The 14601-nt window shown below is 37.8% G+C and overlaps 1 protein-coding gene across 5 annotated transcripts in view; it reads left to right on the plus strand.

Annotated features, from left to right (window-relative positions):
* Positions 1-14601, plus strand: part of LOC134532126 (serine/arginine repetitive matrix protein 2) — a 279404-nt gene that overhangs the window by 37735 nt on the left and 227068 nt on the right. The window lies entirely within an intron of this gene.

A 14601-nucleotide genomic window follows, 5' to 3' on the forward strand; every position in this document is an offset into this window, starting at 1 on the left:
TATTCATATTACTATTGTTTACTGATTATGATTTTAAAAAATATCGCTGTGTAGAGTGTTAAATAATGGTTTGCCTCAACTTAATATAGACGTCAGGTGTCGACTCATGTGAGAGCAAGATGAATACGAAAAGAAACAACGTACAACTATTTTAGCTTATGTGTCTGTGCGTCTCTGTGTTTTCGTTGCGTTGTCCAGATTTTTTTTTATTAGCATCGTTCGGTTTACCCGTTGGTAGCTGTGTTATCCAAAGTCAGTTTAATTTTTTTCGCTGTTCTTGCAATTATCTCAACGTTATCAGCCCACTGTTTTCCTCTGTGCTGTGATAATAATTTCTGGCTAATTCCTTGTACGAAATTCCCTGTACGATCTAGTATGTTTAAAATTAGACATTGGTTGGTTTTGCCTGGTTTTCTGTGTGTTTTTAAATTCATATTTTTGAACGTGACAACGTCTAACAAATCGATGAACGCCGGCTGCACGATCGAAAAATGTCCCGTAACGCACATTATCCCGTTACGCTGCGTCCCGTTACGCTCATTGTACGCTTGCGCCGCATCTATCTATCTCTCTTCCACTCGATTGGAACAACCATCGATTTGACTTCTTCGAGGCACATTAAACTTGAAACACTCCCATTCGTTTCCTACTTTTCCTATCATCGTCCTATCCTTAACAGAATAACACTGATTGGAAGAAGTTAAATAGCAAACGTGTATAAAAGTTATAGTTTAAATAATCTGTTCATTAAAGTAATAAACATATTTCAATTAATAAGTGCAAATAAAAGTAAATTTATCAATTAAATTTTAGATTTCATTTCACTCCTTCTTTGTATCCATACAAAATAGTGATAATTCAATAAAAATGATTGAATTTTATTCATAAAAGTATGCAATCATTTCATCAATGTTTTGTTATGACGTTGTCATGGTAAACTATCGTCCGTAAACCGACTTGACTGACAACCAATTTTTTTTATCCGTTATTGAGGTTCCGCGAGCACACGCGCGTGCGAATGGTTGCATACATCGCCAGGCGCTCGGAGCTGCTCGTGGCCCCTACACGCTGCGCGCTATGCAACTGGCAGTACAGACGCGTCACTGGCGGTGCGTGCTCCCAGGCGTCGCTTCCCCTGTTTGTCAACAACCCATTTTCTAGCACGAGGAGACCTTCATGTTCGGTGCTTCCTTTTGCCTTGCGATGCTTAAGCTAAATATTCTGAAATAAAACAACTATATGTTGTACAGAAGAAAACTTTTCCCACGGATGAGCAAATAAAAGGCCGCAAGAGCAGGGGGGAGGTGTTGTATTTATGAATAATTTTATTCCTCCCCCCTCCTAAAAATTAAGAGCATATTTTGAAACCCCACAGTGAAAACAGATATCTTATCGACTCTAAACGTTACCGTGGTTATAACTGTGTAAGTGATTTTCGCGTTTCTCATTAGCTTGCATTTCCTATTAAATAAATTAGCAATAGACGTGTGATTTTATTCATATTATGAAAGTAAACTCAAGGCAGCAAAAGAAAAAAATCTCACCTCGCCCGGGGATTCCTGGGGCCCGGTCACTGGGCAATGCCCCCCCCCCTCCTGCTGCACCCTCGTTACGCCCCTGGGTGTACTTTGATTCGAATGATTGCTCGTGAGTTAGGTTTCTTGCAGGACCTTCACCTCATTTGCGATCCCGGACAGCTGACTGGCTTCACGCCAGGTCGTGCTGTGGCAGCGTGTGTGTGTGTGTGTGTGAGCGAGTCAATCACAGCAGTGAGGACAAGTGCAAGTGAGGTGTGCATAAAGTGCTAGTGCGCGGGTACAATCATCGGCTGATTTAAAAAAGCTGTTTTTTTTTTTGCTTTCCACTGCACAAATGCCACCACTCAACAGCAGACTATCTAATCAAAACAACTTGACTTCTCACCCTAAAAAATAGGTTGTCTGTAAAGTCAGTTTACGGACGATAATTTAACGTGACAATGTCATAACAAAACATTGATGAAATGATTGTATACTTTTATGAATTTAATTGAATTATTTTTATTTTAATAATAAAAGAATAAATACTTGAAATTATACTAGTAATCAGATTCTTAAAATGCAAGAATAATTAACCTTTATTGCCGAAATTGTTGTTGTAATAAGCAATGAAAACCACATTAACTTTTCACTTTACTTTATAAACAGTCGACGAAACAGTTCACGTGTACATGACTTGTAATTAATTTTAATAAAAACTGGCTTTTAGCTATAAAGTTGAAATATAATTATGAACAAGTTTTCATATAAATAAAGTGTAATCAAATATCTATCATCAATTATATGAATCACCATAATTTTTTAGTCAATTGTAACATAACCTATTATTACTGCACTAGCCGACAGCGTAACGGAACACAGCGTAACGGAACAATGAGCGTAACGGGACACACAGTAACGGAAAAATGTGCGTGACGGGACATAGTGTAACGGAACAATGTGCGTAACGGGACACTTTTTCGTGTGTGCAGCCGGCGTTCATCGATTTATTAGACGTCACCTCAAAAATTGGTAACGAAAACCACTATTTTCTTAATTTTTTTTCTCAATACTACGTCAACGCATGCAAAATTATGTAATTTTTCTACATATTTTACAATATATATCTCATCATATAACGGTATTTCGTTTACATGTGTACATTTGGGTCTATTTTCTACTTTAAAACATATATTTGTATCCGTATTACTGTTTTTATTGTTTCATTTACTTTCATGTCTGCACTTTCTATATATTTTGACGTGTCCCGTAGCATTGTGTAGGAACATAAAAAAACACGAGAATACAGAGGGATACAATAATACACTTCCAACACCCTTACAGCATGTCTTCATACAAACTTGACACGTATGTCTGATATATTTTATAACGTTATTAATTATGTGTAAACAAATTAACTAAACAATTTACTTGTGAACAATGAATTAAGAACAATTAAATAAAAATCTATGTATGAAAATTTAGTTTACCATTTTCAAACAAAATCATTACTTAAATTTCTGTGTGTAAACGTCGAACTTCTGGAAACCCATTATTTCCTATGATTTTTTTTTGTAATATTTTTGACGTGATAACGTCTTATAAATCGATGAACGCTGGCTGCACGCACGAAAAAGCATGACTCATTATCAAGTTCCGTCTGAGCCGAGCGTACAATAACCTGCCAACCACCGTGCGAGAAAATCTTCTACAATATCAACCAGGTTAAGGCGGGCTTTTTAACTAATTGTTCGTGATTATACGAGGGTTATTTTTTTTCAACATCCGATTGGCTGTAATAAAAAAAACGGGAATGAATTGGGAAATTATTTTAATGTCAAAAGAAACGTACATCTTTACTCTATTTTTTCCACATAATCACCGTGCAGATTGGGGCATTTGTCGTACCGATGCACCAGCTTTCCAATACCCTCTGCATAAAATGATGCCTCCTGCCTATTCAGCCACGTTTTAACAGTGCCCTGCAGTGTGATTAGTTTCATTTCTCCATGACCTGCCTATTAATCGATACCCTAATCGCTCGTACACGAATCGACACGTCTCGTACCGTTTACCCCCTTCCACCAATCATGTGGAGCGGCCAACTCACACCTCTGTTGAAGCTTGGTTATGGGAATGTCAACATGGCTGCAACGATAAACAGTCCGGATTTGGCACCGAGTGACTATCACCTTTTCCCAACGTTGAAAAAGTGGCTTGGAGGACGACGCTTCAACACCAATGATGAACTGCAGAGCACTGTTAAAACGTGGCTGAATAGGCAGGAGGCATCATTTTATGCAGAGGGTATTGGAAAGCTGGTGCATCGGTACGACTAATGCCTCAATCTGCACGGTGATTATGTGGAAAAATAGAGTAAAGATGTACGTTTCTTTTGACATTAAAATAATTTCCCAATAAATTACCGTTTTTTTATTACAGCCGATCGGAGGTTGAAAAAAAAAATAACCCTCGTATTTAAACAAATTAATTTCAATTAAAATTGCAAAAAACTGTAAATAATATTTGAAAATTAAAAAAATATATGCAATTTTTCATCAGTTTTTTCTTATGCCGTTATCAAGTAAAATTATCGTCCGTAAACCGACTTTACAGAAACCCCCTTTTTTTTTTGTTTTAGAATTCGGCTATAAAGGAAACTTGCTCATGATAAATGGTATAATGGTTGTACGGACCGCTCCGAAGAGGAGGGGTTGGGGGGAGGGTGTCTCCACGTGATTGGAGCGCATCTGCATACCTGCCCGGCGGCCTCCAACGAGAAGCAGGTCCCTAACGGGAGCTCAGCGGTCAAAGCTTCTGTCAGCTGTTCGGGCGGTGGCCAACTCCGCTATTCTGCTTCCACTAACTCGTGTCTCTGCTCATGCTTCGAATCACTTCATAATATAACCGTGCAATGTTTGACGCGAATACGTCTTTAAAATTGCTTCCACAGTGGGAGGCAAATCAAAAAAAAAAATTGTTTGTCTGTAAAGTCGGTTCACAGACTATTGTTTAACAGGACGTCATAACAAAACATTGATGAAATTATTGCATACTTTATGAATAAAATTGAATCATTTTTATTTTAATAATAAAAGATTAAATAGTGGAAATTATACTAGTAAAAAGATTTTTAAAATGCAAGAATAATTAACCTTTATTGCCGAAATTGTTGTTGTAATAAGCAATGAAAACCACATTAACTTTTCACTTCACTTTATAAACTGTCGAGTGTAAGAGATATATATATGCGGCGCAAGCGTACAATGAGCGTAACGGGACACAGCGTAACGGAACAATGTGCGTAACGGGACACTGCGTGCGTGCAGCCGGCGTTCATCGATTTATTAGACGTCACGACAAAAAAACGAATGATTACAAAATGGGAGGGGGGGGGGAGTTACAGTTTGGTGTGTCAGCTACATATCTGTCTTCTCCATCCAAAAAATTTAATCAATCCATTGGATAGCTAAAGGATCAGAGAATCCGTTACGCCAAGTGAGGACTGGGACGCATCGCGCGCGGTGGAAGGGGAAGCGCCGCAATTTTGAGATCATTTTGCTTGCGTTTCGAGGTTTCCATTTAGCATAACTTTTGACTCTGAGAAGCTACGGCGTTCGTTGAGTTTCAATAGTCAATTCTCAAAATCTATCTATTGCATATATTTAGAAAATTAGTGTAAAATAGTTACAGAGAATATATACATGCTGTTAAAACTAAAAAAAAAAAAAAAAAAAAAAAACATGATTATAACATACATAAAATAGCGTATTTTATATTTTGTGTAGAATATGTTACCATTACGTGCACGTGTTCACTTAAAACACACGGCCATGTCCATGACACAGCCACAACCCATTTTTTACTATTAAAACAGTTATTTGATTTTTGACGTGACAACACGTCTAATAAATCGATGAACGCCGGCTGCACGCACGAAAAAGGATGACTCATTGTCCCGTTACGCACATTGTCCGTTACGCTGTGTCCCGTTACGCTCATTGTACGATTGCGACGCATCTATCTCTCTACCACTCGATTGGAACAACCAACGATTTGACTTTTTCGAGGCATATTAAACTTGAAACACTCCCATTCGATTCCTACTTTTCCTATCACAGTCCTATCCTTAACAGAATAACACATATTGGAAGAAGTTAAATAACAAACATGTATAAAAGTTATAGTTAAAATAATCTGTTCGTTAAAGTAATAAACATATTTTAATTAATGAGTTCAAATAAAAGTAAATTTATCAATTAAATTGTAGATTTAATTTCACTCCTTCTTTGTATCCATACAAAATAGTGATAATTCAATAAAAATGATTCAATTTTATTCATAAAAATATGCAATCATTTCATCAATGTTTTGTTATGACGTCACGATAAACTATCGTGCGTAAACCTACTTTACAGACAGCCAATTTCTTTTTGATTAAACGCATTAATGTATTAACTATTAATGTATAGTAGACTGCAGGCTTTTACGGCCTTTATCTTACAAACAATCCTGGCATTCGATGTTCAGCCGCTTCGAAGTGGCAAAGATTGTACCTACGTTTTGCTCTGCAATACAACAGGCATCTTCAGAGTTTCTCAATCTAGAATCCAAGATTGTTTGATGGATTTGTATTATGGTAATTTCGGTTGAATGATCCAAATAAGTTTGTATTTTTCAATGCAAATATGCGTCGGAGAAATTATTTTTCACTACCAAACAATAGGTACTTACCCCCTTCACCTCCTGTAAACATATATATAATATGAAACGCACGCGGTATTGGTATTTAATGATTATTTTTCATGCAAGTTTTCTTTCCTCCCATTTGTGTTGATTAATTTACTAATTTTACATTTCGGAAAACTCTGAATCAAAATTTGGTAGTTTTGGTATGTTAATTACTGGCCAATACATTATGATTTTTCGGGGTATTTTTATATTATAAAACAAAATTATTCTATTTTAACCACCTAAGAATTCAATTTAAAAAAAAATTGTAAAACGATATTCTACTAGACTTCTTATTTAAGTTATTTGAGCTTAATTCTTACCTCCGACTATAGCATATTGGCTGATATGATTTTTTCTAAAATCGAAACAACAATTTATTGTATTTGAAGTAACTTTACGTTGAATTTCGTCAACTAGTGCCTGAGATGCTCGTGGCGCGGCGCTAGTGTGCAAGCAAGTCTGAAGAGCGATCTCGCGGCGGAGAAAAGAACTAAAACCACGGCAGCGTTGTAGCTTTGACGAGCAACAGAGGAACTAATAATAAAACTCCAAAGCAACAACTACTGGCAGTATTAATAGTAGTAATATTTTTATAATAAAACATTGTTTTATTTTTTTAATACTTATATTTTAAAGCCTATATAGGCTGCAAATATGTTCAGCCACAAAGAAACGGTCACCGCAATCAATGGTAAACCCAAGGACTTAAGTACCGCCCAATTTCGTAGAAAAACTGTAGCAAACACTTCAGTTCCCAAATGCCAGCTTCGCGCTTTGCGACCTCCCCATCTTTATCATTTTCACAGTACAGAATTTCGTTGCATCTGTATTCCGAGCGCCTGTGGATATGCAACTGATCGCACACGCGTGTACTTACTCCAGCATGCTGTCGAGGTTACTGTATTATTCAAATAAAATCAAACTAGTGACAGTGATTTATGAATTTGGCTGTTCATTGTAACTATTCGTGCTACATAAAACTGAGGTATTCTGGTTTCCAGGAAAAATCCTGAGAATATGACCATTGGTGTTCTGACCAGTAGACCAAAAGAGGATACACACATAAAATTCAATATTACTGATACTTAAACAAAACTACACAATTTAAATATTGCCAAATTTGGCAACAATAAAATTTCCTCGTATTATTAAATTTGAACAGATACTGAACATTTCAAGAAACATCGTCAGTACGTATCAGAATACCAGTCAGAATTGCATAACCTTTTTTTTCATATATATGTAATGTGCATATGTAATTCATTTGATCGTAAGTATGCCATATTTAAGAATGAATTCGTTCACCATTATATATTTCCTCAGTTAACTCTCAACTACTATACTTGTAAAACAATACGAAGGAGGGGAAAAGTAATGGCTGGCATACCAGGAAATGGCCTGGGTGATTCAATGAGAAGTGATTGCTCGGGGCAGTCATAAACGTGCAAACACACCACGCTTTTCAACTGTCCCGTTGCATTATCGTTTTACTCTTTGGAGTGTTAAAATTCAATTTATGTTTGATTTTTTGTCAACTACAATGCTGACATTGTTGAACATGTATAAGATCTACCACATCACTGTATGCTGGTTTCGCCCTTACTTAAATCTAGATAGGTCTGCTTTTCCTAATGAATTAGGTACCTAATTAAAACGGGCAAGTACGTATCATTGTCATTAAAACCTTTCACAACTTAGACACTAAAATAAATTAAGTGACTAATCATTATTTGTATTATATTTTTTTATATTTGGATTTTATATATTTTGTATTTCCATGTCATTCTTATTTGTTACCTTTTATATGACACAAGAAACAGTGACAGAAATCATCTGAGGGCCACAATGGAAATTGATGTGGGAGGGTTTTTTTTTACGTTAATAAGCTACAAAACTCACCTTGTAAAAGTAATTGACCAATTCTGAGCCAATTGGAAACTCGTTGGTCGTTAGTGCGGCAATTAAGGAATAGCAAAGTTATATCGATAAAACTGAATTATCGATATAGCTGGTTAAAAAGTCGATAATTTGGTATTGATATTTTAGTGCCGATATTTTTAAATCGATATTTTGTTCCGATTATATCGAATTTGATTTAAAAAATATGTTTTAAGTAAAAAACAAATTATATTAGAATTATCTGTAAATAAATTTGGCGGGAAAAAAATATAAAAAAATAAAATTTTAGATAACTCTAAATTAAATGCTTCAGAGATTGACAAAAAAATATTAATATATTTATGCTGGTTTCAATTGTTTTTAATTAAATTACCTATAGAAAGTTTTGCTCTTGCCAGCATAATCAAAAACAAATAAGTAATTTTTCATTTTTTTATTATTCTTGAATGCTGTTTTCTGCTTCTTTTTCGCTTAAATCCTTCAGAAGTCTTGAAATAACAATCCATAAATATTAAATGAAAAAATAAGGCTGGAGGTAAAAATATCTACCCATATAGATAATAATAAAAAAAAATTTTAATGTATTTACTTTTGCTAGAAAGAGTTAAACTTGTATAATGTAATATATTTTATATATACTTAAATAATCATTTTATATTAATTAAAGCATGCGTGGAAGTTTGTGAATTCAAATAGACTAAAATACAGAAATTATTGATATTTCCAAGGCGATACTTTATCGGTATCGATATAATTCAAGGGATATATCGAAATATTGAAGTATCCATGTATTGAAAACTTTTACCATCCCTAGCTGCAATAACTCTTGGAGCGCTGGGTTGCAACACACGCGGAGAATGCAGTTGCTGGAGATTGCTCGTTCCAAAGCAATGAAACAAGTGCTAGATGACATACCGCAACAAACAATAGGAATGCAACAAGGAGAGATGACTAAATACGTTCGCTGATGAATCGTTACGATGCTGCACGTTGCAAAATCAATACAGATACATCACAGCCAGCGAATGGAAAACAGATGGATTTGTATTTTATTTTTCAGTTTGTTCCGTATTTCAACTGACACGCACACACACAAATTCTCACCTACACACACACACACAAAACTACTCCCACATACACACACGCATATACAAAACAAAATAAACCTGTTTTTTGTGAGCATGTGAGCACTTCGTGTGGATTTAAATGAATCAGCGGAAATATAAAAAAATACTATTAAAATTTTTGAATTATTTATGTGTATATATATATATATATATATATATATATATATTTTTTAAAGGAAACTGATTACTTTGGTTTCTTTACGCAAAACAAAAAAAAAATTGAAGTGAAACTACTTTTCTGAGGGGGCAACAATTTTCGAGCGTTACGAAAATTTCGAACGCATAAGGGGAGATAGCAAGGTATGTGGTGGGGGAAACAGGTAGAGGAGACTTCAGGGAACGTTAACAATGATGCAGCATTCCTGCACGCTTGCACACTTGCGCTCTTGCTATCTAGCTATCTCGCTATCTTGCGCACTTGCTCACTTGAGCGATCATACACTTGCCTTCTTGCGCACTCGCGCCCTTGCATATGCGTGGTTGTCTCTTGAGGGGGGTGGGGGGGCGCGTTGAGTTATCCCCACTCCGGGGCCGTTGGTGCGGGCGGTGATCGCTGGAGCAGCCTTGAGCGGGCTCCACGTGGCGGCGTGCGGCTCAGGTTGAACCCCGCCATGCTGCAGGGATAGGGACCCACCTGACTTGCTGGCGTCTAGTAAGGGAGTGTCTGGGCAGAGGGCGACACAGCGGGGTTTGAGGTTATTGTTGTGCACCGCGACACGGGACATATTTTCAAGAAAATGGTGTTATTTCAAGTATGCAATATTTTAATTACTTGTGTAAATCAATATTGTTAAACTGTGTTATATGAGTATTGTTCTAGCTGTTCAACTAAAATTTTTTGCTTGTATAATGTTTTTTCAAGCTTTAATTTGACTGGCTAATTAATTTGTAACGAATTATTTTTAGATTAACTAAATCGCACACCTTATTATAGTTACGAACCCATGAACATGTGAATACATCAAGTCCAACTAAGAGGCGTGAATATTTCTCGATCGCAGTGTAGATGTAGGTGACTGTGGCTCAACAAAGCAGCACAGAGCTAGGTCCGGCTCGTATGACATACTGCCACTTCCACGTGCCAGATAACCACCTCAGACTCCACTCGTCCGTTTGGACGGCAACCTTTAGCTAAAGAATGATTTACAATTAATTTTAATTGTTCTATGCGCAATTTAGTTTTAAATGTACGAGAAAGAAATTTAAGTCAATTATTTTGTATTTAAATAATTTATTCGTGTGGAAAAGAGTTTTTTCATTTGAGAATTTACCCGCATATTTACTATTCTCAATTAATATCTCTTGTTCTATAAAAATATTAATTATAATTATTTATCTCCTTCTATATCTAATAATCAAGACTTTGTCGCACGTGGACTCAGAAGACCTTTTTTTTTAGATAGCCTACTCCCCTTATAAAATATTCATAATTATTTTGAATATAAATTATATTTTAAAGTCCGAGAACACAGTGGAAATGTCTGATTAAATTTTTTTATTACAACTAATATAGTGGAAAATCACCGACAAAGGAATATGTATTTCTTTGCAAGAAACCTGTCGGTTACGTGCAGCAGTCAATAGTGTAGAGACCTGTAAAATTCGCGATTTAAAATCCATAAAGGATAGACTCCGTGATCCTCTATGCACTCGTGCAAATTACATCTGCTGATTGGTTACCGACTCGTAACACCTGTTGACTGGAATGATCGTGATTCGCTAATTCTTCTGTTAAAGATTTTTCATTGGCCCAGAGTCCTTCAGATAAACTGTGGCCCAAAAACTGAAGCAAAATAATGTCAAAAGTATTTGGACTCTATCCTATCGCGAAATGAATCCGCGAATTTTACAGGTCTGTACGCAATAGAGAAGCGACGTCGCAGCAGTAACGACAGGCTGTTGCCCTGCGTCGCTGCGATTGGCGCTCGCGAGCTGCGGCGGCGGGCAGGGGGGGAGGGGGGTCACGTGATATCCGGCTTCCCCGCCGGCGCAGAGACGCCTTTTGCAACCCGCCGTGCGTCACGCGTCCGTTCAGGAGTCGGCGCCAGGTTTTCCCAGCCTTGCGCCTGACGCCGAGACGGGAAGCCTAAGTAATATGTACATCAAGTTCTGTCCCTGCCCGAACACGCCCGAATATTCACCTTCGGCCAACCTCGGGTTTATTTATATATAACTTTATATTTCTCTGTTTATTTTAATGTAGCTATACTAACCTAATTAACCGTCCGTAGTGTTTTAAAGTGTTTTAATTTAGCTAACCTAACCGCACAGAGAAAAAGGTTTGTTTGAATCAAACAAATATTTGTTTATATGTAACGGAAAAAATATTTACTTGCTGTAACAAAATATTTTGTTAACTTAACCAAACTTGGTAAGTTACAAAATTGATTTGTTACACCTGACCAAATATACATTTGAGTTGACAAAATCATTTTTTTTTGGGTAAACAGTATCTTTCCTACTACATAATATTTGTTTGAATTAACCAATTATATTTATTTCGACATATATAAACAAATATTTTGTTGAGGCAAACAAACCTTTCTCTCAGTGCGATAACTTTTAATATTTGAATTCATTTTTCCTGCGCAAAAACAAAACAAATCGAGGTTGGCCGAAGGTGAATATTCGGGCGTGTTCGGGCAGGGACAGAGCTTGATGGACATGTCAGGCTTCCCCGCCGAGACGCGTGTCGACGGCCTGGTGTCTGATTGGCCGCCTCGTGCCGTGCGGGAACCAACCGGCGTGAAGTACGGCCCCGTGCTCCGCCATGTTCCTTTGCTCGCTCGGCCATCTTGGTGGCGAGTGCGGCTCAGTTGGCGGGTAGACAATCCAACTTTCAGTCTGCATGCCTCCAAAGTAGAGACTGGAAAAATTCGCGAGTTCAATGACCTCCAGGATGAACTCCATAGTTCTGCGTACACTCGGTCAAATGTCACCCACTCATTGGCTGCTGTCGTGTGAGACGTCCCAACGTAGCAGCCTGTGATTTGATACAGCTTTGGTCGGGTGTTTCTCATTGGCCCAGCGTCATCCAGGTGAGTTGTGAGCCAATAGCAGAGGCAGCACTGAGGTATAACTATGTGTATTTTAGCCTATCGCGAAATGAATTCGCAATTTTTTCCGGTCTCTAGCTATAAGGGCTAGGTTATGAGTAGAGACCTGCAAAATTCGCGGATTCATTCGGTGATAGGCTACAATTCAAACGCATATACCTCTTAGATAATTTTGCTATTGGCTTACTGTTCATCTGGACGAATCTCAACCAGTCATAAACCCTCAACCAAAGAAGGATCGAATCACAGACAAACCAGCTGAGACGACTTACAAGTCGGCAGCCAATGAACTTGTGTTATTTTCCCGAGTGTAAAGGGGTATGTGCAGTCTATCCTGAAGGCCATCGAAACCGCGAATTTTGCAGGTCTCTAGTTATGAGGAGGTCTGTATTTTAAAAATATTCCATGCAGCCCGGCCTGTTACAAAAAAACACGGGGTCGGTAGCCATCTTGAAGACTAACCGTCACGTCACAAGCCTCGGCTGCTGTCCGGCGGGTGGATGAGTCGTGACGTCACGGCCAGGGCGGTGACCTTGACGGCCCGGGGACCAAGGTCACGCCGCTGCGCCGACACCCGGAGCGACGCCGGCACTGCCGCGTGTGTGTGCGCGTGAATCACTAGGCCCCCGCCCCGTGGGGGGGATACCTTTCGACGGGGTCGTTACCACAACGCCAAATACCGCAACGCCGAAATGCCAAACTAACCACAACGCCGACAGCTAGAAAACTGTTGTGTACCACAACGCCAAAATACACTAACGCCGAAATACACTAACACCGAAAAATGTCATTGCAGGACTGCCACAAAGGTTAGGTTAGGTTAAACTAGGTTAGGTTAGACTAGGTTAGGTTAAACTAGGCTAGGGTAAACAAGGCTAGGTTAGGCTAGGCTAGGATAGGCTAGGCTAGGCTAGGTTAGGCTAGGATAGGCTAGGTTAAGTTAGGTTAGGTTGGCATAGGTTATATTACGCTAGGTTAGGTTAGGTAAGGTTAGGTTTGATTGTGGTATTTCGGCGTTCAGGTACATTTAAGAAACACACACAAATTCATTCAGTTGTTATTTCGGCGTTGTGGTACACAGCAGTTTTCTAGCTGTCGGCGTTGTGGTCAATTTTGACATTCGGCGTTATGGTATTTCGGCGTTGTGGTAACGACCCCTTTTGACGTACCTGAGACGTTCCTACACTCCCCGACCCAAACTCCCGCCACTGGCGTATTCAACCCCCCTCTCTCTTTCTCTCTCTCTCTCTCTCTCTCTCTCTCTCTCCCCCCCTTCTCTTTACAAGTCATGGGCGCGAATCTGCAAGAAATTTGCCTGCGCGGCCCGAAAGTGTAACACAAGTTATCTCTGGCTAGGGTGCCTATGTCGTACTCTGCCCATATTTTGGCCTACATGCGTACAATAAGCAGAAAACTTTAAAATTTACAGAAAGTTTTCCATGCAACATAGCTTTGCCGATTACATATATCAGCCCTGTTTCCAACTGTCAGTGAGGGTCTTCAGTTCCCCCCCTCCCTTTCTCCATTGGACCTATATCATAAAATTAATTAATATTAATTACTATCTACTACTATATACGAATAATATTTTCATTATAAATATTATCAAATAGCGAACCTTAATTAAATAATAAAATTATAAGATTTAATAATATTAAAATAAAATTAATATAAAAGTTATCAGTAATTGGTCTATCATTAACACATAAATTATAATATCAATATAAGGATTTAAGTTAAAAATAAAGTTAATCTTTAAGCCATAGTAAAATTTATCACACCATTAAATTTGCAATTTAATATTATATATTGAATATAAGACCATAGTTTTGTTAATGTTTAGCCTTGTTGCAGTCTCACGAGCCCCTGAGATGATAACTCATAAAGGACGTAGCGAAAGGGTGGGGGTAACAGGGCTCGTTGCTGGCTATTTTGATAATATTCTATGATAGAACAACAATGTTACAGTGTTAAATATAATAGTAATTGCAGAAATAATTAATATTAATAATGAGAAAATGAATAAATAATCATGGCGTGCGAGACTCCACCTTAACATCATCACATATATATATAGGACGCATCACACATTCGTAAAACACAAGTTGTAAACGCGCAAAAATTAGAGTTTCCGGTCAAAGCTGCAGATTGCTTGCTTGTGGCAGAAGCAGTCCATGTAAACCCGAGCGTGCAAATATCTAGATTTGCTGTCTCCATAAGTTAGCGGTTTCGATTTACTATAAAATACGGTAGTATTTCGCCGGAAAC

The sequence above is a fragment of the Bacillus rossius genome, chromosome 5 (assembly GCF_032445375.1).
Source record: "Bacillus rossius redtenbacheri isolate Brsri chromosome 5, Brsri_v3, whole genome shotgun sequence".
Taxonomy (NCBI): Eukaryota; Metazoa; Arthropoda; class Insecta; order Phasmatodea; family Bacillidae; genus Bacillus; species Bacillus rossius.